The sequence below is a fragment of the Ambystoma mexicanum genome, chromosome 8 (genome assembly GCF_040938575.1).
Source record: "Ambystoma mexicanum isolate Mex_15411 chromosome 8, UKY_AmexF1_1, whole genome shotgun sequence".
NCBI classification, from domain to species: domain Eukaryota; kingdom Metazoa; phylum Chordata; class Amphibia; order Caudata; family Ambystomatidae; genus Ambystoma; species Ambystoma mexicanum.
In genome coordinates, this window is record NC_090929.1 from 510,571,943 (window position 1) to 510,598,377 (window position 26,435).

The following is a 26,435-nucleotide window of genomic DNA, read 5'->3' on the forward strand; positions in this document are numbered from 1 at the left end:
AAGTGAGATCGAGATGAGGGCAGAGGAAGTGGATGTCCAGAGACAGAGAAAGATGGAACTACCCTTCGTGTCAACAATTTTGCTAGACTTGTATGGCCCGGTAACCCATCAGGTCTCTCGTTTTCTCTTTTTCTGAATGCTTGCCAGGTAAACATAACTCATGGTTATTCCAAACGTGGCCCTTATGGAACTCACGTTCCATAAACTCGTAATTTGACGGCGTGAAGCCATTATGTTAGCACTGCAACAGAAACGACTCCCTACCGCCACATTTTTGTAATTTGCTCAACTGAGTGCAAAAGTGGAGGGCAAAAGATGTGAACACTGCCTTTTGCCCTGCACTTTTGCACGCCGCCATGCTAAGTGAGTAAATGCTGCCTGCCTTTATTTCAATTGTGAACACTCTTTACCATGCATGCATAGTAAGCAGTGTTCACAATTACAATTAAACCCTGCCTCATATGCAAGAATGTCAAGCAGGCTTTAATTTCAATGGTACACCCTGATTACCGGCAGGGTGTACAATTAATTCCTATGGGTCTGTCTGTTTTATGCACAAAGTAGGCAAGGCAGACCCTTATGGATCTCCAGCATTTGCCTCGGCATGAAAATTCATGCCGGTGCAAATGCTGGAGCATGAAAATGAGCGATGATGTGCATAAATGGCATATAAGACTTTCATTCATTTACATTACATGCTCATTAAACTTGAGCTCATATATGTTTTGGAGTTGTTACAGATGACTGAAGAACAGTGGTGCAGCACAAAATCTGTGGAGCCCCCCTGCGTGCCATGCTGATGGGGCACCCAACCAAGCTCAGCAACAAAGCACGGCCCGCGTCACACTTCAGGTCATCCTGGACTATAATACATGCACAATATGTATGGTGATCATGCTGCTGCATGGACATGCCACAGACTACACTAGAAGAAAGATATAAATATGGGTTTTAATCAAACCTTAAATATTTCATCTAGCGTAGGAACAAGGGTACTGTGCCTGGCTTCGGGCACCAAATCTACCAGCCAAGTGTGTGTGTGGCAAGTAATATTATGCACAGTAATGAAACCATAAGAAAACATGTTAATTTGGGCTCTGCCAATATATGCCAGAATCCCCATCTACGAACATTCTCTTGTTGGCTTTGCCCTGAATTCAAGTAAAAAATATCTTGCTACAGGAAGTAAACATGATATTTCTGGCTGTGCAAATGATTGCCAACTCCCACACCACCATGTAAGAATACTCATCAGGTTGACTGCTCTCAATACCAGTAAAACATGGAATGCTACAGTAAGGAAACATTTCTTTGGCTGTGCAACTGCCTCACCCGCAATCTAAGCTCACATCATAGTGGGCTTGATCTTTATGTGAGCAAAAAATGCCACATCACAGAAAAGAATGTCCAGTCTGCCTGTCCCCCTTGCGCTATAAACCCCCACCCCGGACACCCCTCCATATAATAACATTCATCAAGGTGACTTTGCCCAGAAATGCCAGTGAAAATTGTAAGAAAACATCAATTTTCTGATGCCCCTTGTCTGGGCTTCAACCTTGCATGCACACGTTCATATCCATTCACTCACCAATTGGCAAATGGAGAACCTTTTAATTGACGGGGCATAAACATTACCCACAAATATGGCAGAGTTGACTGAGCATAGAGAGGGTTCTCAAATTATCCAAAGTGGATAGCACACTTTCTGTGAAAAATTGGGTTAGAAGCCAGAGTGTTTGCAATTGGTTTTGTATGTTAACTCCAATCCAAAAATCCAAATGATGCAAGTCATCAAATAGCGAGCATTAATACTTTAATTAATTGATTGCTTTGTCATAAAAAAATGCAATGTCACAATAAGAAAACATGTCTAAACTGGCTGTGCAATATAGACCAGTCTAAACACCTAGTAGCACATACATTTGCTTTAAACAGGATGATCCGAGACCCAGTAAAAAATGTCTTGCCACAGTAAAACATACCTAGACTGGCTGCACCAAAATGCCAGTTTAACCATTCAATAACATTTACATTGCTTACTTTATCATAGATACCCAGTCAAATATGCAAAACCAATGTAAGAAAAGGCTAGATTGGCTGCACCCAAATTCAAGTCTAGTGAGGTAATAACACTTATCAAGCTTGCTTTATCAGAGATGCCCATTAAAACATGTGAAGCCACGGTAACAAGTGGCTAGACTGGCTGCACCAAAATGCTAGTCTAGCCACGTAATCACACTTATGATGCTTACTCTATTATAGATGTCCAGAACAAAATGTCATGATACTGTAAAACATTACTAGACTGGCTGCACCAAATTCCTAATCTAGCCCCCCCATATCCCCTCTTCCCCCCACCCACTTACCAACTCCCAAAATCAGCTCCTCAGCCCAGTATTAAACACAAGCACCCATATTCACACACCATTATCTCAATCATTTACACGTGCACCCATTCGCCATACACTCACACACACCCAGCAACCCATACATCATACACTCACTCATTCACACACATTAAATAATATATATATTGCCCACATGTCCCCTCTGCCTCCCAACTCCAAAATCAGCTCTTCAGTCCAGCATTAAACAGAAGCACAAACACATTCACACACCATTCACTTACATGGGCACCCATTCATCATACACTCGCGGCGCTCACCTAGTCATCCATAGAGCATACATTAACATTTTCACACACACATTAAATAATATACATATGCCTTCCTGCATGCCTCCTCTCCTTCCACTCCCCTTCCCTATTCCCCAAAATCAGCTCCTCAGGCCAGCATTAACAACAAGCACACACAAATTCACTCGCTCATTTACACATGCACCCATTCACCATACACTCACACACACCCAGCCACCCATACATCATACACTCGCTCATTAACACCCATTACATACTATAAATATGCCCCCACACATCCCCTCCTTAACCCCTAAATCAGCTCCTCAGCCCGGCATTAAATACAAGCACACCCACATTCACTCGCTCATTCAAAACGCACACACACACACACCCCCCCAGCCACCCATACCGCACGCATCACTGCATTTACGCATAAACACATATTTACAAAAAATGTAATGTTCTTACCTTTTGTCTGTGAATCTGTCGCTGTGAGGGACACCTCTGCAGGCAGGCCTCGGCTCCATGCTCCACACAGCAGATACCAACTCGGGTTCCTGTCATGAGGAGAGCAAAGGAGGCCTCCATCCATGTCCTGGGGTGAGACCCTCAGACTTAAAAAAAAATAATTTCTTTTTGAAGTCACTCTGACTTCAGAAAAATATATTTTCATAACAGAAATGTTTGTTTCTGATGTCAGAGGGATTTAAAAAAGAAATGATTTATTTTTGAAGTCCCAACGACCCACCCACCCTAGGACATACAGCGGCTGCAAGGGCCTCTGCTACACCAATGCTCAGGAAATACTCCAAGTGTCAGAGAAGATTGAAGGGTTTTTATTTAAATGATCGGGGTTCTGTGGCCCTCCCTCTGCCTATTGTCTAAAAGCACCAATCCTCTCTAACACAGGCACCTCAACACCCCAGGTACAGAAATACTGCAGATGCCACCCTATTATGTACGTTCTTACTTGTATTGCAAGTGAAGGCCTAAAAGCCGAACACCTTCTCAATCTAAGCTCCCCCAGGGACTTCATTGACTGTCCCTACTCTATCCAGAGTTAGTGGTTTAATAGTAGTATTGGATTTTGCCTTACAGACACTCTGCTGACTTGGTATTCTTTTTATCACGCCCTTGCACTCCTCTCCCGCTCACTTCCTGGTGTTCGTCTCTCACAACTCTCCTTCTGACTCCACTCTCCCTCACTCTTCCTACTGCCAACATCTTCCTCCTCTGTCCCTCCGATGTCTCTCACTCCATCTAAGCCTCACATTCAACCTTTGATGCAACTATTTTCTCCCTGATACTACTATTCCCTCCACAATACTACTACTCCCTTCAGTACACCACTTCTCCCTCCTGCATACTACTACCACTACCCTACTCCACTTTCTATTCAAATATCCTCCTTTTACTCACATGCTCATTTCACATTCACTACACTTCCTCTCGTAAATACACTTTATGTTCTTTCACACCCACTCATAGTGCAGTACCACTTGCACTAACTAACCAGTACCTCAACTGCTCCACAATCACCCCTACAGTCCACTCTCTACCATCCTTCCTCCGGCTGGTCTCCTGGTCTGCCACCTCGACCTACTCTGACCTCACTCAAACAACCCGCACCTTCCTGTTTCATGTAGCTTCTTTAACCCCCTTCCTACTTCCTGATTGGACCTCTGGTCCTGGCGAACCTTTCTGTGTCTTCCCCTGCTGGGAGGGATGAGCATTACAGAATATTTAAAATTGTGGGTTAAGCATGCCCCTGTACTCCATTGCATGTTTTTCAAGCTGCTGGTGGTGTAGGTGACCTGCCATAGACTCGTCCTCTGGTGAACTGGGCTGGTGCGCGTTGTGCGGCTTAGAGAACTGCCGTGCAGGAGCTCCAGCTCCTGTTTCTGCTTCTTCTCTTCTCCTTCCTTCTGTGCTCATGGCATTACGCTTGCATACGTTGGCTTCTGTGTAAACTGTGTTTCTCTCTCTTTCAGGTGGGTATCTCCCCTGCTAGAGCATTCCCAAGTCTTTGTGTGGGGTGCTGATGGTTCTTCTCCTCATCAGTGGTCGTCTCCTGGCTTCATTAGCTTTCTGAAATGAGAAGAGACAACTCTTTCAGCATTTTGGGTCTTAGGCATGGGGTGGGGAAATTTAGTTCTGTGCATATACAATTTGGCACATGGCGAGGGTACAGGAATTGGGCTCTTCCCAAGTTCCACCATCTCCTCTGGGGTAGGAGTGGCACTGGATGTCTACCTGGTAGGCCTTACACTCCAGGTTGAGAAGTTTTCCCATCCCCTGTAGACAAGGTCAGGGTGCTGTCCTTGCCACATAATACACTCCATTGACCCTTCTCCACTGACTAATCTTGTTAGGGCTGATGGGAAGCAATGCCCAAGGTATGTGGTGGGACACATAATGAGTAACTGTGCCCTTGATGTGCAATTAGAGCTTCAAAATATTTTTAAAGGCTCACCACATGCAAACAGTCTTCCATGAGTTAATTTGAAACTGCTTCCCTCTACTACTCACATGCCGTATCTTTCTACTTCCATGAGGATCCCCTGAGTTTGTCTATGTTGGTCCCAGCTCCAACCCTATTCAGATCCTACCTATCCTTTTTGTACACCAAAACAGATACCACTGTGAGCATCATATCCTTACACACGCCCTCATATTTCACTGGACAACAGAAGGAGCATATAGTGACAAATCACAAATAGTGATACATGGTTGAACTTTTCACATGTATCAGAGGTGTCTAAGAAGACAGGTCCAACACTTATGTATTGTTTTCCTACTATATTCAAATGTTGTCTATTTCTAATTAGTACCCAGCGAGAGCCAAGCAGAATGTAACACGCTTTCTGATTGGCTCTCGCCGGGTCGTTACCTGGCCGGGAATCCCTGAGCCGGGATTCCACGGCCATTGCTCCCGGCGGGGGCGTGGCAGCCCCTCAGCCAATGAGGAGGCTCGAAGCGGGGCCATCCCCGCTCCGAGCCTCCCTTCGGCTGAGAGGCTCCCTTCGCCCCCCGCCGGGGACACGGGTAAGTCTTTTTTTTTATTCCCTTCCCTCCCACCGCCCCCCAACTTACCTTTGTGTTCCTGCATCCCCGACAGGGGACGAGGGAAGCCTACAGCCGTGTGGAGACTCGGAGCGGGGCCACCCCCGCTCCGCACCTCCACACGGCTGGAGGCTTCCCGCCCCCATCCCACTCCCGCCCTCCCAACCCCACTTACCTTCTTTTTGATCCTTTTTCAGGGGCGGACGGGCTGGGACCACTTGTGTTGCCAGTGAGTCCGCTCCCGATGGCCGCCATGGAAAGGGAAAACAGACTCTGTTTTCCCTTTCCATGGCGGCGGACATTTTCTTTTTTTTTCTTTTTTCGTTTCGGGACAAAAAAAAAGCTTCACTCGGGGCCTTACCTATGGGCCCCGGGGCATTACCTGAGTCGGTAATGCCCCCGACGCGAGGGTTATATTGCTTAAATAGGAAATGTAGTTGCTTGTAACAGGGCAGGATTGTTTAATTGAATAGCCTTTTTACTGCTTTTGACTCGGCTCTTTGGCTCGCATCCATTTCTCTTGTGCCCGCTGATGCGCTATATAACGACTTGTGGCAATTTTGCACTTTATAGAACACCAATTAAATAAAATGTAAAAGTAAACGTGTATGACTGGAAACTAATACTGTAGCTGCAGCTACACCTTGAGTCTGAAATCAATATCTAGTGCAAGTGCCGTTTTTGGGCACAATGTGTCAGCGATATATCTAACATTGCTCTTTTTTGTCTTGGTCATTAACCACCCTGTCGGTTATCATTTCTAGCTTGGGGTGCAGCACAATCATCTAATGTATAGCTTGTTATTAATATACTAAGAAGGGCTTGGAACAATGATTTCCTGAGCTCCATGAAACAGTATGAATTTGATACGTCTGCCTAGAACGGTATTACCCAAATTGATCGTTTACAAACGATCGTATGGTAAATCTGTCCGAATTCAGCCAGTACCATTCAATCGTTTGTAAACGATCAGTTTGGGTAATCACTACCAAACATGGGGAGCGGAGGTTGCGGTAGTGATGGCTTTTGGGAGTAGCAGGGGTGTCCCCCGCTTCCGGAGGTTTGGAGGTGGGGGACAGGAAGGAAAAAAAAAGAAAAAAGAAAGGGAACCATGGTCAATTTGGTCACGAACATCCCCTGGAACTAGCTCTTTTTAATACAAAACATCTGAACTTGGCTTTAAAGTGGATGTGGAAGAAGTGAAGGGGCAAAGGGCTCGAGCTTTATCAGATGCAGAAACACCACAGAGGGTTTCTGCACCAGCTTCCGTCTGTGAATTGTGTGCCTATGAAATGCAATGTAAAGAGGGGGACTCTGGCTGATGCTGGATTTCACGCTTCGTCCTTTGGTCTGAGTCTTTCTCATGTTCGTGTGTTGACCGAGGCTCAACAGTACCCTCGTTCTCCTGAGTGGGTGAAACGCTAACCTGGAAATACATCTTATTTTTTGTCTTAGCCAGAATCAAGGGCCAGTCGGAAGTGTGATCACTTCAAGAGGAGAGTGACGCAGCCTGCATTAGCATATAAACTGCTCGTTCGCAACTACACATTTAGGGTTTTCTAAACGTAGCACAGGGTTGTTGCTCGCAGTCCTTGCGCCACCAACATCCTACTTTCAGGCCTGAAGATGTTGCAGTCGCATTGAGCCTAAAACCTCTCCAGCAACTGCCTCAACAAGACGTCCAGCAAGGATTTCCTTACAGAGGCCTTCTTCCCCTAAGCCTTAGCCTACTCGGTGTCATTGAGATTGAGTGGTGTACCGCGTGAGCAAGCTTGGGCCACTGCTACCTTGATGGTGCTCCTGAACCCGAGTAACAGCTACTCTCAAGAGTTAGTCCCACTTTTATGTTAGTTGCCCTGTCCCAGTATTACTTTTAAAATCTGGTCACCCCTGGTCTCCCTGATGGACATGAGAAGTCTATTGCATGTCTTCCTGTTTGGATCCCTTGACTTAGCGCTCAATCGTGTGAGACATCCTCATGGAACGAAAGAGCACAATCGTCATCTCCCGCGGCTGCGACCGGAGTGAGAACCATTGCCACACTTTCCCCAGTTACTTGTACCGGGGCGAAGGAGTTGATGCCGACATATATTTTTCTTTGGAAGACCACAGTGCCATATCCTACACATGCCCTGCACACTAGCTCCTCTAGGTGGGAGTGTCAGCTTTGAATCCCTGTCAACTTGGACTGCACCATGCGCTCAAGGCCCATGCTACTAGGAGAGCCGCCCTTTGCTGTGCTGAGGCCGAAAAGGCCACCAATCAAGAAATGAATGCACAGCTAAGGAAAAAAGGGCGTGTCAACGTATTACTTTAACAGGCATGTCCCATGCCATATGAGTATAGTTACAGAGGGCAAACTCCGATTTGTAAATCTCTTCCACCTCACTGATTTTTGCTACTGCACCTATAATTATTATTTAAGTTCTACGTAACTTTTTTCATTTTTGATGCATTTACACAAATGTGATATTGTACCTCAGGGGAGTTGCTAGGTCTGGAAAAGATACGGGGCTATGCTAATGTCAGGCCTGTTGGGACTCAAGTCTAGCTAGCCTTTTGGTTGTAGCTCCTGAGCTTCTATCCTGTGTTGCAACCAAGAGACCCGGGGCTATAGGCCCCTCAACCATCCTTCCCCCCCCTCCAGCAACGCCTCTGTTGTACCTCACAATAAGTCTACTCCTAAAGAATTAACAGGATTGCTCGGCCTCACTACACATTGTACACAATGGAACTTCCTGGCCCTGATTTGCTTTTAGATAAAGGGTGAAGCTTCTTAGTTGTCAGGCAACAAAGGTATTTCTAGTGCGGGGGTCCCAGATTGCTACAGGTCTATTCTGGTTTTACACTGCTCCCAGGCACATCTGAGCCACGCTCTCATTGGAGTCCACCAAACGTAGTCCTGCACCATCACTGGAGTATGTAGGGGAATGCCCCCGTAAGCCTGTGCCTCTACCCAATGCGCAGGCCTTTTCCATGGTAGCACTGGCACCTATAAAATAATATGGCACAAAGTGCTACTGGAGGAAGCGGGGAACGAGAGCTAGCCCCAGCCACCTAATCGTGCTCGCTTTATCTGGCCACCTGCATGTGTAAAAGGAGACAGCAACTCTACAACTGTGCTACCCGAGCGCTTGAATCGCCCTTGCTTCGTTTAGTCCACGCCATCTTTCCCTATTAAATGGGAAACTGATAACTTGGAAATGACTGTATGGCGCCATGCCTTCACAAATGGCTAGTGGCTCTCTCCAGAGTTAATAGACTTAGACGCAAAATAGACCCTGAATCCAAACTATCACAAATTGCAACATTTTATAACATGCTTTGGATGATACAGAGGGACACATTTTTTAGATCAATACTTGGCTATGGATAGCACTGCCATTAGTAAAAAAAAAAAATTGAATTAACAAAATATGTAGAGTGTCTTTAAGGTTTCTCCCGCAAGAACTGCTTGGGACATATTGTGTTAAAGCACAATTAGCCAGCAATATTGGCATTGGTTTAAACTGTACAGAATTTGTGGCCTTTTAATTCTAAAGAAAATAGACATGGACATTCCATTTTTTGGAAAAATCGGATACGATGTTCATTGATATATATTTATTTTTTTGGTACAGTTGAATGAATCAACCTTTCAATAATAATTTCATTTTACATAAATGTTCTGAACAAAGAAGGCATTTTTTCAAAGCAAAAAGTTACATATAAAATATTCTATAAAATTTACATCAAGTTTGTCGCAAATTAACAATTTAATTAATTTCAAGAAGAAAAAAAAGAAACAGAAGAGAAGGGAAATAAAAACATGTTAATTGTGCAACAAACGATACAAGAACATGAAATCCAAGAACATTTTTAGGTGTAAATTGTGAATAATCTTGTAGGTTCAGGTCATGCGATCAATTTCATCTAAGTGCATAACTCACTTTCTAAGTGTGCATACATTTTCTTTGGCTAGTCAAGATTTTATAAGACAATATATTTCACAATTGCAATTTGGACCTTGATTGATCGACTGTGAAAATATTTATGCCATTGATCTACAGATGTGAGAATTATGATTTCTTTAACATGCGGTTGAAGGAGCCTATTTCTTAAATTCAACAGAACTGGACATTCTGTCAACAGGTGTTGAAGATTTTCACACTGGTCTTGACTACAACCAAATCTACAAATATTCTCGTTCTTGGAAATTTCATGTTGTCTCATTAGAATTTCGCTGGTTTTGCAGAGATTTAGGCGAAAGTGCGAAAATGTGTTTCTATACCTCGGGCTAGGAAATGTAAGTAGGTGTGGTTCAGTGCTTCGAAGTTTTTTTGGGATAAAGGAGTTATCCTTAAATTACTTGTACTTGTAGCATGAATCGATGGTACATATCCAATCGTAATACCAAAGTTTATATTTGGCTTGCGTGGGGTTGGTGAGTAGCAATTGCTCTGATATGCTAGCCATGGCTAGTACCGAGATGACATGATTTCTCCATTCACAAGCAAACTTGTGATCGGAATTGAGCATGTAATTTGACAACTTAGTTAAGAGCAGATTCTGATCTTTTGCAAGCAAATATCTCCTGTATAGTGAACATGCCTTCCAACTGTACATAGCATAGAAAGATGGTAGGCCTAATTCCGATGTTCATTGATATTTGTTTCAGCAGTTCTTGTGAACAAGTTCGGCTTTTTTTTCTTTGGGGCTTTAATTACAGGCACCAAGATAGAAAAGGGATTTTCTCTCCTTCCCACTATGTTCAGTTAATACTCCTGTATGCATGGGAATCGTCACTCCAGGTTTCAGGTTTCTCCTTCTCACAATATTCAATGGATATTAATAAATGCTAGGGAACCTTGACTACAGGTGCCAAGATACTACACTATTTGTTTTACATCTTCATAATGAACAATAGTGGTTGGTATGGACTTGATAATCTTCGCTCCAGGACCACAGGGTGTCTCCTTCTGACAGTGCTCAATGGGCACTGTTATGTGCCTGAAACCCTTAACTACAGTCCCCAGGATAAGACACTATAGCAATCAGCCCTGCCAGAGGGGCGTACAGGGCCAGTAACGGCCCGCCCACCAGAGCCTAGGTTAACTGGCCTGCACGCCCCCATAATCCTGGGGTAATTGCTATTTATACCCCGGGGTTCGTCCGGGGTGTGAATAGTTTGATTATTTGTTATGGGGAAAATATAAAAAAACAAGATGGCAATCAACAAAGAAGATATAAAAGGGACGTAGACCCTTTTCCATTTCGATTTTTGCAATGGCCACGTGTGGGAGGAGCTTCGGTACCAGTGCAAAAAGCTCCAGTCCAGCGAGTAAGTGGGGAGGGAGGTGTGAAAAAGGTGCAAGATATCTAGGAGTAGTGGGGGGGGAAGTGTGGGGTGTGGAGAGGCAACACAGAAAGGCTTGGGAACCTTCACTCCAATTTCCAGTGTGCTGATCTCTTCCCCTTTCCTCCTCACAATGCTCAATGATTTGCTGGTGTGTGCTTGGGAAGTGTAGGCTTGGTAACCTACACTCTAGGTTGCAGTGTGCAAAGCGCTCCCTCTTTCCTCCTCACAATGTTCAATGGCTTGCTGATGTGTGCTTGGGCACCCTCACTCTGGGATCCGGGAAGCAGAACGCTTCCTCGATCCTCCTCACAATGCTCAATGGTGTGCTGGTGTGTGCTTGGTAAACTACGCTCTAGGTTGCTGGGTGCAGAACGCTTCCTCTTTCATCCTCACAATGCTCAATGGTTTGCTGATGTGTGCTTGGTAAACTACGCTCTAGGTTGCTGGGTGCAGAACCCTTCCTCTTTCCTCCTCACAATGCTCAATGGTTTGCTGATGTGTGCTTGGTAAACTACGCTCTAGGTTGCTGGGTGCAGAACGCTTCCTCTTTCCTTCTCACAATGCTCAATGGTTTGACGATGTGTGCTTGGGCACCTTCACTCTGGGATCCAGGATGCAGAACACTTCCTCGATTCTCCTCACAATGCTCAATGGTGTTCTGGTGTGTGCTTAGGAAGTGTGTGCTTAATAGTCTATGCTCTAAGTTACAAGGTGGAAAACGCTTCTCTTTCTCCCTCACAATGCTCAATGGTTTGGTGGTATGTGCTTGGTAAACTACGCTCTGGGTTGCTGGGTGCAGAACGCTTCCTCTTTCCTCCTCACAATGCTCAATGGTTTGGTAGTATGTGCTTGGTAAACTACACTCTAGGTTGCTGGGTGCAGAACGCTTCCTCTTTCATCCTCACAATGCTCAATGGTTTGGTGGTATGTGCTTGGTAAACTACACTCTAGGTTGCTGGGTGCAGAACGCTTCCTCTTTCATCCTCACAATGCTCAATGGTTTGATGATGTGTGCTTGGGAACCTTCACTCTGGGATCCAGGATGCAGAACTCTTCCTTGATCCTCCTCACAATGCTCATTGGTGTGCTGTTGTGTGATTGGCAAGTGTGTGCTTAATAATCTACGCTCTAAGTTACCGGGTGGAATACGCTTCCTCTTTCCTCCTCATAATGCTCAATGGTTTGCTGATGTGTGCTTGGTAAACTATGCTCTAGGTTGCTGGGTGCAGAATGCTTCCTCTTTCCTACTCACACTGCCAATGGTTTGCTGATGTGTGCTTGGGAACCTTCACTCTTGGATTCAGAATGTAGAACGCTTCCTCTATCCTCCTCGCAATGCTCAATGGTTTGCTGGAATGTGCTTGGGAACTTGCACTTAAGGTTCCAGGGTGCAGAACGTGCCCTCTTTCCTCCTAAAATGGTCAACGGTTTGCTGGTAGGCACTTGGCAACGTATAGTACAAGCTCCGGGGGGCAGCATGTTTCTCTCTCTCTGTCTCAACGAGAGAAAGTTACATGAGCGAAACCGTCACCCCTGGTTCCGGGATGCAGCGCGTTCTCTCCATCGTCGCAGCACTGATCCGGTTTGGGAATGTGGCTTGGACTCACACTCTTGGCCTCAACCTTTTCTCTGTACTCTGGATTGATTCTGCAACCAGAAAACGCACTCTCCCCCCTCAATTTACATTCCTTCTCCTTCTTATTGCTCATCCACATTCTCTTCAGAAACACAACCATGTGCATGGGACATGGTCCTTTCTCCTGGGTAATTACTCACAGATAGGGATATTTACTGACTCCAAGGCCCATGCTCTCTCCATCTCTCACTTGTTCACTCTCCGCGTCTCTCCTTCCTCTCTCACTTGGTCACCCTCGCTGCCTCTCCTCAGAGCCTTAGTGTCTGACATCCAGCTGCAACGCTAGCATTCCTGCTGGAAGGCACTCTCCCACTCTCTCTCAAAGCTCACATTTCTGAATCGTGCCTTCTGGTCTCTCCCCTTCCTGGCATACGTTGGTGGTCAGCCTCCCTCTTCCAATCTGGCAGGATTTGCTTGCCTTCGAGCATGTTCTGTTTGATATTGAACCTCTTCTCTTTAATCTTCCCACTGCTGTTCTCGTTCCCGCTGAGCCATACATCTGCTCACTTGATGATGAATATGGCTAACAGATTGCGGAAGCGTCTGAGCTGCAGGCTCACGTAGGGCATCTTCACCCAAGACCAAAATTAACTCTATGCCAAGGCTTGTTGGAGCCCTTCCTGCGCAGAGGTTTTGAAAGAATTGGTGCAATGAAGGGCACTTAAATGGCGTTCGTCCTTTAATCATCAGTGACGATTAGATGGAGTTCTATATGCCCACTGTACTTAGTAGCCAAAGGTTGTGAGTGTTGACATCAACATCTGACAAAACCATGCACCAACCAATGAGTGACAATCATCCATCCACCCCTAAAAACTTGATAAAGCAGTTTCCCATATCAGTACACACAAGCCTCTCACTCTGCACTTTATTCTAATATGTGCAATGGACCCATTGGTAAAACCTAACTGGCCCATACCATCAGCACAGGTTTGATGTGGTTTCATCTCCAGAATGTTTATAGTGGATTATTTAGTCATGGCAATTTCAACCTTGCCACATACAGTGCTAGATCTTTGGGGTGTCTTTGTCAGGGCTAAGCTCCAGGACTTATTGGGGTTCATTATAAATCTGGTTGTATAGGTTAAAAGTGGTGCTAACGGTTTTACCACCACTTTTACTGCTCTGCCAAATTAGGAGGCAATGATGCCACCATTGGTGGTAATACTGTTAATGGTAATACCATTGGAGAAATGAATACAGACGGTATTACTGTTGGTGGTATTACCTCCGAAAGCACACAACAGTATTACTACCGTATTAAAAGTTGTGAAATGGTGGCAATACCATTGAAATTGCGCAGTAAGACTGACTAAATCACAGGCATTTACCTCCACTTAGGAGTTGGGGGGGGGCCCAAACACACTTTCCAACACCATCATGTTGCCACTGGCGTCTGTGCATTGAGCTGCAGAGGCTGGAAAAGCAGAACGCAGAGGAGAGGAGAGAAGGAGGAGGATGATGGAGGGAGGGAGGAGGAGACACTATGCAAGGCAAACACCCATACTCCTGGTCAGGCTCGCACCCTGGACCTTGACAGACATCCAGCTAATCACCCTGTACCGGTTGAACCGGGACCCCATTGCTGAGCTTCTCACCCTGATCCAGGATGACATTGAGAGCAGGATCAACACGAGGACAGCCTTACCCCTGCAGTTGAAGCTTGTGTCAGTCATGCATTTTCTAGCAACCACCACTTTTCCAGCACATGTGTGAATGCTGCACAGCATGTCAGAGCCCACATTTTCCAATGTGCTCATGCCCAGGCTGGAAGCACTCCTGCACTAGGTCTCCCTCTCCCTGCCCACCACCGCGGCCCAGGTGAATGCCATGAAAGCACGTTTTTATGCGGCAGCTCACAGAGGTATACCGCAACTGGATGCACCACCACTCACTAAATGTCAAGGTCTCCTGTGATCCTGACCTTCTCATTACACTCTGCTGTGCCCACTTACGTTGTTCCACCCACGATGCAATGTTCACCAACACTCTCCCGTGACATAAGACGTTGGTTCTCTCTAAATGCGGCACTTAGAAAACTAGCTGCACATGGAGAGGTAGGACTCACAATGAACATTAAAGTTCAGTGAGCCCCCTACTTGTTATACCGATAGGCATCACGTTTCAGTGTCTGCCCAGGCAATTTCGTTTGGGGCAATATTGATTCAACAGCTATAAGGGACACTATTTCCCCTTTCCCAAACATCTGGAAACTACTACGAGAGCGAATTACAATTTATCTTGTCTTTTCCACAATGGCTGGCAAAATTACCTAAATCTAACTTTCTTCTCGTCTCATATTGTGTTAACCTTATTAGTGTCGTCCTACTGACAAGAGCCTGTATACACTTTGAACTTAGGGCCCTTTAGTATGGTGCATGCAATGGATGGGTTCGCAGAATAATTCTGAGTCCAAATAACTGAACAAACTCATGAAGATGGCAAAGATACTGTTTTATTAACAATGATCTAAAACAGGGAGTTACAACGAACATCAACAGACGTTCACTCAGTCTCTCTTGATTTTTTCATAAAACATTTTATACTAAAAATACATCAGAGGTGACGTCATACTATGTTGCAAATAATGAAAAACTTACTAAGGATTGTAATTGGCTTAAGGGGAACATCCAAGTACACATTACATAGGGACTGGGATTGTGATTGGCTGCCCACTGTCAGGTGGACAATAAATGCCTACCTCTAAAACTGGTCATGTTCAAAATAATTAAATACACAGTTTTCCATTGGTCTTCAAACTATAAGACTCTTGCTTTTAGGGACCAATTGGTTGGCATGCTTGTGCCATGTCTGGAACATTCGGTTCACTTAGCAGTACGTAAGCCCCAACCCAGGGGCAAGAAGGTGGACCTGACTCTACCTCCCCATCCAATTAGCCCATCATCTCTCATTGTCCATGCCTTCTGACATGAAGATTGTCTTTGAACTTAGCCTTGCAAGGGATCCTTGTCTGTGGGAATACATGGGAGTGCAGGCACTCACTATCGTTGTTCTAGGACTCCAAGTTCAACTCTATTTTTATGCTTGGCTCACATGACAGGAGACCCCAATTTGGTCCATTTTGCAGGTTTTTAAATGTCTTAAATTAATACACTCTTTGTGTTCTTTCTCTGCACCCTAACAAGGGATGATTCATCCTTTGCACGTTCACTTATTTCATGAATAGATAACTGACCTTGGCTGCTTCAGTTTTGATACCAGACCAGACAGCCTCGCCATGCAGATCCACGATTTCAACTTATTCTTGCTGCAACACAATCATCGCCTTTTCTATTCATGGGTCCTGGCTAACTAAATTCAAGACACTGATGTCCAGCTCCTATACAAAGGCGGCTCCACCTGCATTCTATTCACTACGTACAGTCAGCTTCTATGATGATTAAATCTACTTGCGTTTCAGCAGCCGTACACTTATTGAATGGTCAATTCCCTGTAGCACTTCATACACGTGTAATCTTCTTTTTCATATTTAAGAGTTTACTCGATTCTTTACTTCATCATTAGTTTCTATAGGATCCATGCATCCTCTTCAGCCAATATCTCTGGACGTTGCCCATGTCTCTTGTGATGTCACTAGCTCCTCTCTTTGTTCTTTTTCATATTCCTTCAGGGAGTTCTTCCCTCAGATTGTCATCTCTTCGGGGATACATTCGATAGGGTGTTCTCAATGCGCATCTTTCACATATACGCTGCGGTATTGGTACAACTGCTGGTGTCAAACATGGCACAATCTCAGACTTCCAACATAAGGGGATGGGATTTCCTGCAGAGGCATGTAACTGCTCCTCTACAACTTTATAAACATATGGAAAGCGCAGAGATCCACCCAAGGCTGTGCCACACATTGTATACAACGCGGGTGCCATATGCCTAATTTACAACCATGAATTCCTACAATAATTTATTGCACAACAATTTGTTGCACATCCTGATACAAGATAGCACACTATATCCTGTCCACTCCCCATTAAAGTGCAACATTCTCAAAACAACAGTGAAGACTATCAGGGAAATACTTATCCGTTATGTCACAAATACTTGCATCACTTGGCAATCAGACATATTACCATTGGGCTCCAACAGCAAATGTGCACTCCACAGCCAGAGTCCTTATATGTACTGATTCCATTGTTCTTGGTTGTTTAGCTCATTCATGGAACCATTGTTATTGTTGGGAGAGTTTGACTGATGTATTCTGATGTCGCTCCCCCATACCTTTTCAATGGCCCACCATTTAAGGTCACCAGACCCATTTTTCTCTACCAAAAAGAGAGTAACAGTGATTCTCAGTTTTACAGCTCTAGATGGTTTCCCAATGCAGGTCTTGTTACAAAAAGAGATTCTTTTGCTAAATTTGATGTTATGAAGAATTTATGCTAGTTGAATTAATCCAAATTCACTGCCCCCGATCCATGTTTTTGATTATATCTATATTGTTTACCTAAAAGGATTTGGGGTTGTACAGGTATCCCTTTTTTGGTTTCTTATATAAGTACAGCCCGTGGCCGAAAGGGAAATAGAGGGAATTCCCAAAGTGCTACTGGTGACATGTTGTACTGAATGGAGCTTGTGAATGTAGTTTCAGACGAGTACTACAGAAAATTGTTCGATACGCCGGCATTATTTGCAGGCAACAAACCCACGGAAACAAGCTTAGAGGTGGGAGAAAAAGAGAAGAATGCAATAATCCAAAAGAAAAAGAAACTAATAAGAACACAACTGCATGGGAGCTTTATGCTCGAATGTTTGAAGGGAGGGATTATCCCAGAGGGCCTTTAGGTAAAGAATATACCTCGGCTCTTCATTGATAACGTGAAGTTCCCAAAAAACTTTAGTGGTGTTGGGAACAAGTGTTCGAGGGATTGGATCATATTGACCATAGAAACTGCAGAAGAAGAAGCAAAGGCCCAGAGTGAACAGATCGAGATCCTGGAGAGGGAATTTGCGACAAGTACCACAATTAAAGACGCGAAAGAACAATTAGAAAAAATTGAAGTAGAACTTAAAAAATTCCGGGATCTTAATTTGGACCGTAAAATCAGTAAATTGCAAAAAGATCTTCGCAATTACAAGGAGGAAAGCACTTACCCATATTTGAGGGAGGGTTTCCATACAGAGACCACGACTGGTCACCAGAATCGGAGACAAAATAGGTACGTAACGTTCTCGAATTCCTCAGGTTCATCGAGTGATCCAGACCAATATGAGACGCTGCAGGGCAACAAGAGAGGACAGGGCCAGCAACAGTTTTTTCCCCAGAGGGGGGCAGTGGGGCCGTCCGACACACGGGCGACAGCAGTTTGGGTCCGGAATGTGCACGGGCCAGTGGTATTCAAACCAATGAAAGCGGGCAACATCGCCATTTTTTATTTGTCTAAATACCCATTGACTGATACAGAACGTAAAGTCCTATCACATGGACTGTCATTCGTACCAGTCACTAAAGCTAACCCTTTCCAGTGTGAAATGGAGCTACAACGCTTCTTTAGGAACATCAGACTCAAGCACTTCTTTGAGGTATATCTACCCATGCAGAAATCAGGCACTGAATCCAAGAAAGATCAGGAAGAGATGCCGAATTTGATGGGTTTAAAGAACAAATCCCATTTCTACCCTCCACCGCACACTTGTCCACCAGAAATACTGGTATTTGAGAAGACTGAGTAAACAGGTACAGGAGGCTCCCAGAAATAAGAACTTTCATAGGGACAACTTCAGTAAACTAGAACGAGACAGTCTCAAAAATGTATGTGAAAACGTGGCTTAGCAAGGAAGAAGGAATCTTTTTGGTTAAAACTTACCCCAAAATGGGGGCTTTTTATACACTGCCAAAAGTACACAAAAATCCTAACATACCACCAGGCAGGCCGATAGTAATAGCCATAGACTCCCTGTTGGAACCACTGTCTATTTACAGTGAATTCTTCTTAAAACCATTTGTCCTAACTATGCCGAGTTACATTACCGACACCACAGATATGATTAATCTGCTAAAAACAGTGACCATCGAAGATGGGGATATATTAGTGACCATGGATGTGGAATCACTTTATATATCTATCCCCAACTTGAGTGCATAGCGGTACTGTGTATGTACCTCGATCGCAGACCCGAACCACGTATACCACCTACAGGATTCATCCTGGAGTGTACACGTATAGCCATGTATGAAAAAATAATTCTGTTTATTATAAACTACTTAAGGGCGTTAGTATGGGTGCTACTTTTCCACCCGTCGTAGCTAAACTTTACATGGCTAATTTCGAAGATCTGTACATCTCTGGAGCAAATAGCTCACTTAAACAACAAGTCTTTGCAGCTAGTCTTATATTGTGGAAACGATATATAGACGATGTATTCCTAGTCTGGAGGGGTACCATCAATTCACTATTGTGTTTTGTAAACTGGGTAAACAGCTGCAATCCCAATATCAAGTTCACGATGGAGTGCATTGATGTCAAAATCAGTTTTCTGGACCTGCTGATCCTTAAATCAGGGGACAAACTAGAAACAACTTTGTTTAGGAAAATTACAGATAACAATTATTTATTGCTTTTTCTTAGTTTCCACCCAGAGGGCCTTAAACAGAATTTGCTGTATGGGCAATTCCTTTGTATTCGAAGAAATTGTACCAAAAAAGAAGTCTATCTGGAACATGCGAGTGTCTTGAAGGAAAGACTCACAGACTGTGGATACCCAAAGCGGCTGGTAAAACAAAATATGAAACGGGCACTTAACACACACAGAGATGTCTGCCTGTCGAAGAGGGAGAAAACTAAGAAAGATCAGCTCCTTTGCGTTTCGTCTTTTTCGCCCATCAGTAATGCCTTGAAAAAGAGCATTACATGCAATTGGCACCTTGTGAAATATCCTGGTAGCCTTGAAAAAAAGCCATTGTTTGCTTTTAAAAGGAATTGTAACCTTAGACAAAAATTGGTGCACACCTTTCTGGAGAAAAGTAATGATGAACCAACAGTGCTAAACCAGTGGGGGCTTCCACCTGTGATAGGTCATTATAAGTGTGGCCATTGTGCTGTATGCCCCTACACTGAGAAACGTCATATTTTTGAACATGGGAAAGTCAAGTGGACATTGAGAGGCCATACGAACTGCCGTACTAAGAATATAGTGTACGTTATTCTATGCCCATGTGATATGATCTACATAGGCAAGACTATGCGAGAAATGCGCATGAGGATCGCAAAGCATAGGTCCTGTGTAAGAAATAAAGTAAAGGATAAATCACTAGTTGACGATTTCACAAGAGCCAAACATACAGAAAATGAAATGAGATGGTTTGTATTACAAACCGTAAAGGCTCCAACACATGGAGGAGAATTGGAACAGAGATGGATTAATTGCTTCAACTCAGTGAATATCGGCATGAACATCGCGGTAGAATGGAATAGACTATGTTGAATGGATCCAGAAGGTGGATACCACTTGTCTAAGTGTGTGGACAGACATTTATGTTAGATATCAGTAAATATTAATTACATTGGGCTCATAGGCGAGTATGATCTTGAAGCCTATCCCCAATATAAGTAAGCCTGACCACGTCAACACTAAGGCTAGTGAGGTTTCTCGCATCACCAATAGACCAGGTTATAGGGGTGTGTAGACACGCTTAGCGAGTAACCATTACATTCAATTGCCAAGCAGAAGTGGTATCCCACGCAAGGGTATCTGCTCATAGGTATTATGGACGTGTGGGTTTGACGTCCTTCCCATAACCTGTAATACAGGACTATATGGATGTTGAGAAATCTTCGGAAGTAAGGAATCAACATATGGAATTGGGATGTCATTGCAGTATCTGATGTGTGATTTATTAACATCTTATTACCACAGTATGCTTGAAGAATAGAAGGAATTATAATATACAAGTTAGAAAGAGGTCGGATCTGCTGACCAGCACGTGAATCATTTACCTTTAAAGCTTGTTTTTGTGGGAGCCCTATGGAAATAACAGCATCCGACAAGGTTGGTAGCAGTTCTATGTCTATGACTGTCGAGGTTCGTAATGGATGATAGTCCGTCGTCTATTTCCATGAAGCCCTATTTTTGTATGAGCTGAATACACTGCGGCTTCTTTCAAAAGTGATGTACGCGACCCGCGATGAACAGAGATGAACACAGACTAAACACTGTGTAGGTAAGGAACCACTCGGCTGCACTTTGTTTGTGGCACAAATGCAATACACGCACACAGGGTTATGCCATTTGATGTGAAATAATAGAGATTACAGTCAGTGTTGCCAGTAAGAGACAGAGGCTGTCTAGCATTACCATGCAACACCCCCCATAGAGGAAAAAAACTATGTTGGTGGGCCATATAACAAGGGCCATCATCAGTTTGTACTGAATAGATGGCAACATGAGTGTGTGTAGAAGAAAAGGAAATTGAATCACATGGAATATTGTGTAGTTACACCTATATTTTTGTGTACACAATAGCTGAATGACCAGTTTGTAACATTATTATTTTCCATGGTATAGATTCAGTGATTAGCGTACAGCATCTGAAGTGCACAAAATCAGAACACAGAACAGGACATTAGAGACCTCTGTCCAATATGGGTGAGTGCGTGTGTCTCTTTTGCTACATGAGAATGAAGTACATGGGTAATAAATCGTAAAGAATATTACTCTAATCTGACACATTGATTTGTAGATCTACCTGCAGCTGTATAGATCTGCAGCTGTGTGTATGACGTTCCAAATCTGGCATAACACTGAGCCAGTAGACAGCGTTCTGTGAAGTAAGTGACCTTGGTTGATTTTGACATCTACCACCTTATATTTTGGCATATGCAGAGATTGAACTGCTTTTTGTTCGTATAGTTTGTCCTGAAGAAGGTCTTGAGAACTATGGGCAATATTGGTGCTTATTAGGGACCGAAACATATGTAGACATAGGCCACTAATCAATCTGAGTGGTACGAAAGAAAGACATACTGCAAAAGAGAATGTGGGGCCAAAGTCACTATTGTAAATAGGTGAAGAGGAAAAGGAACTACAGTGTATATTATATTGTTTATATGTGCTAGAATATGTGGTAACTATTCAAGTGTGTGAAGGCATGATCTGTATGCAAGGTGGTAGCCAGAAATGTGGTTAAAGTGTGGTGTATACAGTATCTATGGCATTTTTATGAAATTTGTACATATTTTGTTGTGAAAAAGAATAAAAAAAGACTTTTTTTTGCTAAATTTGATGTTATAAAGAATTTATGCTAGTTGAATTAATCCAACCTCACTGCCCCCAATCCATGTTTTTCATTATACCCGGTCTTGTTACATGGGCATGGGATTACATAAATTACATTATTACTATTACATGTCATATCACATCTTAAACCCATGTTTCATGATTAAATACAATGGAGCTGCATGAAGAGGTAGAACTATAATGACTACAGCTCCAACAAGGCGAATGGCCCATAACTGGTGCCATCCCCACATTGATTTAATGGTAGGTGCTCTGGCTTTGGACTCTCTGTCTGCACAAGATAGCCATTCCTTTAAATGTCTTCCTTTTGTTAAAGCAAACATAGGGCATTGTAAAGCTGGTTTATTTAGCTGTAATAAGTGCCAATGTCTCGAGATTGCTTTTCTAATCTTGTTATGATGTGTATTATATGGCACATACTAGCTTAGTATTTCGCCTCTCTGCCCTTCCATTTTCATTTAGAGGATTATCTTTCGATTGATATTAGGTCTGATTGAATGGTAAAATCTTCTAACTTTGTGCAATGCCATCTAGCCGTAAGAAATTTACCATATGGAATATTGTTTCCTAGAGCCTGTAAGTGGAAACTATCATACCTGAAGATAGTATTCCTGTCACTCTCCTTGCAAAATAAGTCAACAATTATAGGGATTATAGGACGATTGTCTTCTCTGATTACAAGGTCCAAGAATGCTATCTGTCTGGTATCAAAATGCATAGTGAACCGCAAATTCAAATTAGGTAAATTAATCGACTCAAGGAAAAGATTGCAAAATAATAATAACGTCATCTATGTAATGTATGTGAAATGTCAACACTTGTCTAGAAGGATTATTATCAGCCAATATAAACAGTTGTTCAAATTTCCACATATATCGGGTGGCAAAATTAGGAGTGAATGCCGCCCCCATAGCCGTCCCCTTTATCTGCATATCAAATGTGGTTTTAAATCAGAAAAATATCTTTGTTAAAGCTACTTCCAATAGCTCAACCAGTAATTTGCTAGGGACTATAATCTGTCCTTTCCTTTTCTTTAGGAAATCCTACATTATGCTCAGTGATTCTCTGTGACGAATATTGGAACAGACAGAGTCCACATCTATGGTAATTAGGACATCTGTTCTGAAATGAAATGGGAGTTGATCTATTTGATTTATCACATCTGTAGTATCGGACAAATAAGTCAAAGATTTGGCTGCCAACGGTTTCAAAAACAAAAAATCTAAAAACTGCCCGATGGGTTCCAGAATAGAACCGCAAAAATAACAAACAATAATAAATGGCACAAGTGCTGAAAAGAACCGATTTAAACTCTAAACATCAATGAGAGAGGAACATAAGGTTTAGGGCTCACTCCCACAGTACCTAATTACATTTCCTGACAAATGGTACAGAAATCCGTTCATGCATTTCAGGATTAACTCGTTTCCAACTGAACAGATTTTGAAAATATATGGACAGGTATCATCGATGATTTGTAGGTTCTGCCTCAAGGAAGTGGAGGAAGAATCATTGAAGCACATGACCCTGTTTTGCCAGGATTTAACTGATATGCGAACCAAATACCTGGGCAAAATTGTTGAAGAAAGGCATCTTCAAAATTCAGAAACAATTTGGTCCTTTCTCTTACGAGGGGAGTTTTACCCGGTGACATTTGCTCTGGTGAAGTTCTTGAAGGAGGTCTTTTACAAGGAAGTAAAGGGAATCTTATTGAACAGGTCCATATTGAAGTCCAGGATCAAGAGGAATTTATTGTGCCGGCGAATCAGGGATGGGGGGGGAGATTGTTTTCCCCTTGTTTGTGACTGATTTGCAGTGGTTTGATAAAAGGTTTATAATAAACCAATAATCAAAAATAATAATAATGATAATAATAATAAATGAATAATATTCACACAATTGCCTGAACTGATCCATTGTTACTTCTAGAGCCCCATTGGATATTTGGATTTCAAGTTATAGTTCATGAGGCACCATTTTTGTAGAATGTGTTATTGTTGGTCCCCAGGTGCCTGCGCAGATAGGGGAATATCCATGCACAGGTTTGTGATGGTCCTGCGGAACAGCACACTGCCGGGATACATGGAGAGGCACAGAAGGCAATGGATGTGGCTATTGGTTGAGTACAAGTGCCATCACACAGACTATTCTCGCAGCACAATAGACATGCTATGTGAGGGGGGTTACCACAATGGAACAATGCATGTCGTGTGAAGGCCCTGTACAAACAGGATCTGCCCCAACACCCCCACACACACGAGAGACTACAACCCACAGGACTAGGACATGAGTGACAATGCAGCAGTAAATTGCCAATGCATATACACCCTGCAGGCTAGCAACACACACACAGGACTACACCAACCACAATGGCAACATTTCACAATCCTAAACATGGAACGACATGCTACAACACTCCAACAAAGGAATGCAACACTGGCAGAAGTAATGTCATATACTCAGGTGACCATGGATCTGAAGCCATCGTGGAATAGACGCACACAACTTGCAGTAGTACAACTGAACACATGCATGGGGGTAACACACAGGCACCATGGCATGTTTCCCTGTCAATCACATACCCTGAAAGTGATGATAGCTGGCTTTGAGGTGTGTGCATGATGTTCAACGACAGAGCAAACACACACCATGAGTGAATGACTCCATATGCAAGTACTGGAACGGTAAATTATGTCATGTGACAATACTTGTGAAATGCATGCACAGACTATCAACATGCTGTTGTAATGTGCAACACACCCACAATGATCTGTGACTGACACCTTTGACCTTGCAGGTGACTCTGGGTACTCCCAGCTACCATGGCTGATAACACCAGTACAGAATCCACAGATTCCGCAGGAGGTGGCCTACAATGGGGCACACATCCAGACTAGGCTGCATCGTGTGAACCTTCGGCCTGTTGAAGGCTCGTTTCCTGTGCGTACACTATTCAGGAGGGGCCCTAATGTACAGGCCATAGAAGGTGGGACAAATTATCTCGCCTGTTCCATACTGCACAACATTTGCATCAGGTGGAATGTTCCCCCGCCCCCTGATGAGGACATGCCACTCCCAGAAGAGGAAGACTCACTACCTGTGGGTGCTGTGCTGCCATGCAGTGGGTGGGATAAGGGTAGGGATGAATGTCTGGTTTGGCAAGAACAGACCGACAATTTCTTTTGATAACAATTGAAATGCACTTGCTACGCACATCTGTATATAGTCACATCATTAATTAAACACTTGCACAAAATAAGGAATGTCCAAGGATTGCTTTACGTGAACTACTATTTTATGTGAAAATGCAAACATCCCTCCCCAAAAACCCTCCCTAAACACCATTCCCAAAACACCCTTGCAGTGACCAACAGTTACTTCGGGTGCCTCTTGGGCATAGAGGCCTGCTCCAGCACCTTGGCAGCCAGATGCTGCTCCGAGTGGCGTCTTGGGGTGCTGGATAGTGAGCCCTCTGAGGGGGTAACAGAGATGGAGGGCTCTGACCCCTGGGCCCAGATATACTGCCGGGTGAGCTGCATACACTGATTCAGTGTTTCCGCAGAGGCTGATGTCGTCTTTGTATACTCCCGCACTCTGGCCTACTGAGGTCATGGCATCAGTGGCATGGCCTTGGGAACTGGACATACGGTGGCTACACCCCTGCAGGTACTCATGCAGGGGCCTGCATATGTTGGACCTGCTGGCCCGCCAGTGCCTCAATAGATGCCTGCTTCTGCTCGATGGCATCTAGCCTCTCCCATACAGCTGCAATATTGTGCATGGGCAGAGGTAGTGGGCCGTGTGGAGGGTTAGGGCTGAATCATGGGGAGTGGAAGCCCATGTTCTGCTCCCCCTCATCCCCCTCCTCCTCAGTGGTATGGACAAACCCCTTGCCATGATGGACTGGTGGCTGCACTGCCCATGATGGAGAGGTGGGCATGCTGGTACCCTGACGTCTTCCACCCAGAGCAGGGATGGCAGCAGTGTGTTCTGCAACAGGTGCTGGCTGTGCTGTGGCAGCTCCAGTGGCAGCTGTGCCACCTGCCTGACCGTGGAGGGGCCACTATGCAGCGCCTTGGAGATGTCCTGCTGGAGTTTCCACTGCAGTGGTAGGTGGCGGTGGTGGTGACTTGCTCCTATGCTTGCTCCTGCTGCTATCAGGTGTGGCCAGTGCAGGGGTGGAGTTATACGGTGTGTCAGAGGTGGAGGGTCTGGTCGCCTCACTATCCGTGGATTGTATGCCCGTTGGGAGTACAATGACATGCCGTGAGTCAACTAACAGACATGTCAGCAGACTTGCAAGATACAAATGCAAATTTCTGTGTGTTCTACTTTTGCACATTTAGTATGATTGGCATGTGTTGATATTGTAACCAATGAGTTCTGCTACTACTGGGTGTAGGTGTAGTGCCTGCTGAGGGTGTACACAGTGCATGTTGCTTGCAAAGCTGTCCTGTTGTTGTGGGTACGGTGGGGCTTCACTTGCCAACACTTGCCTGTCTCGGGAG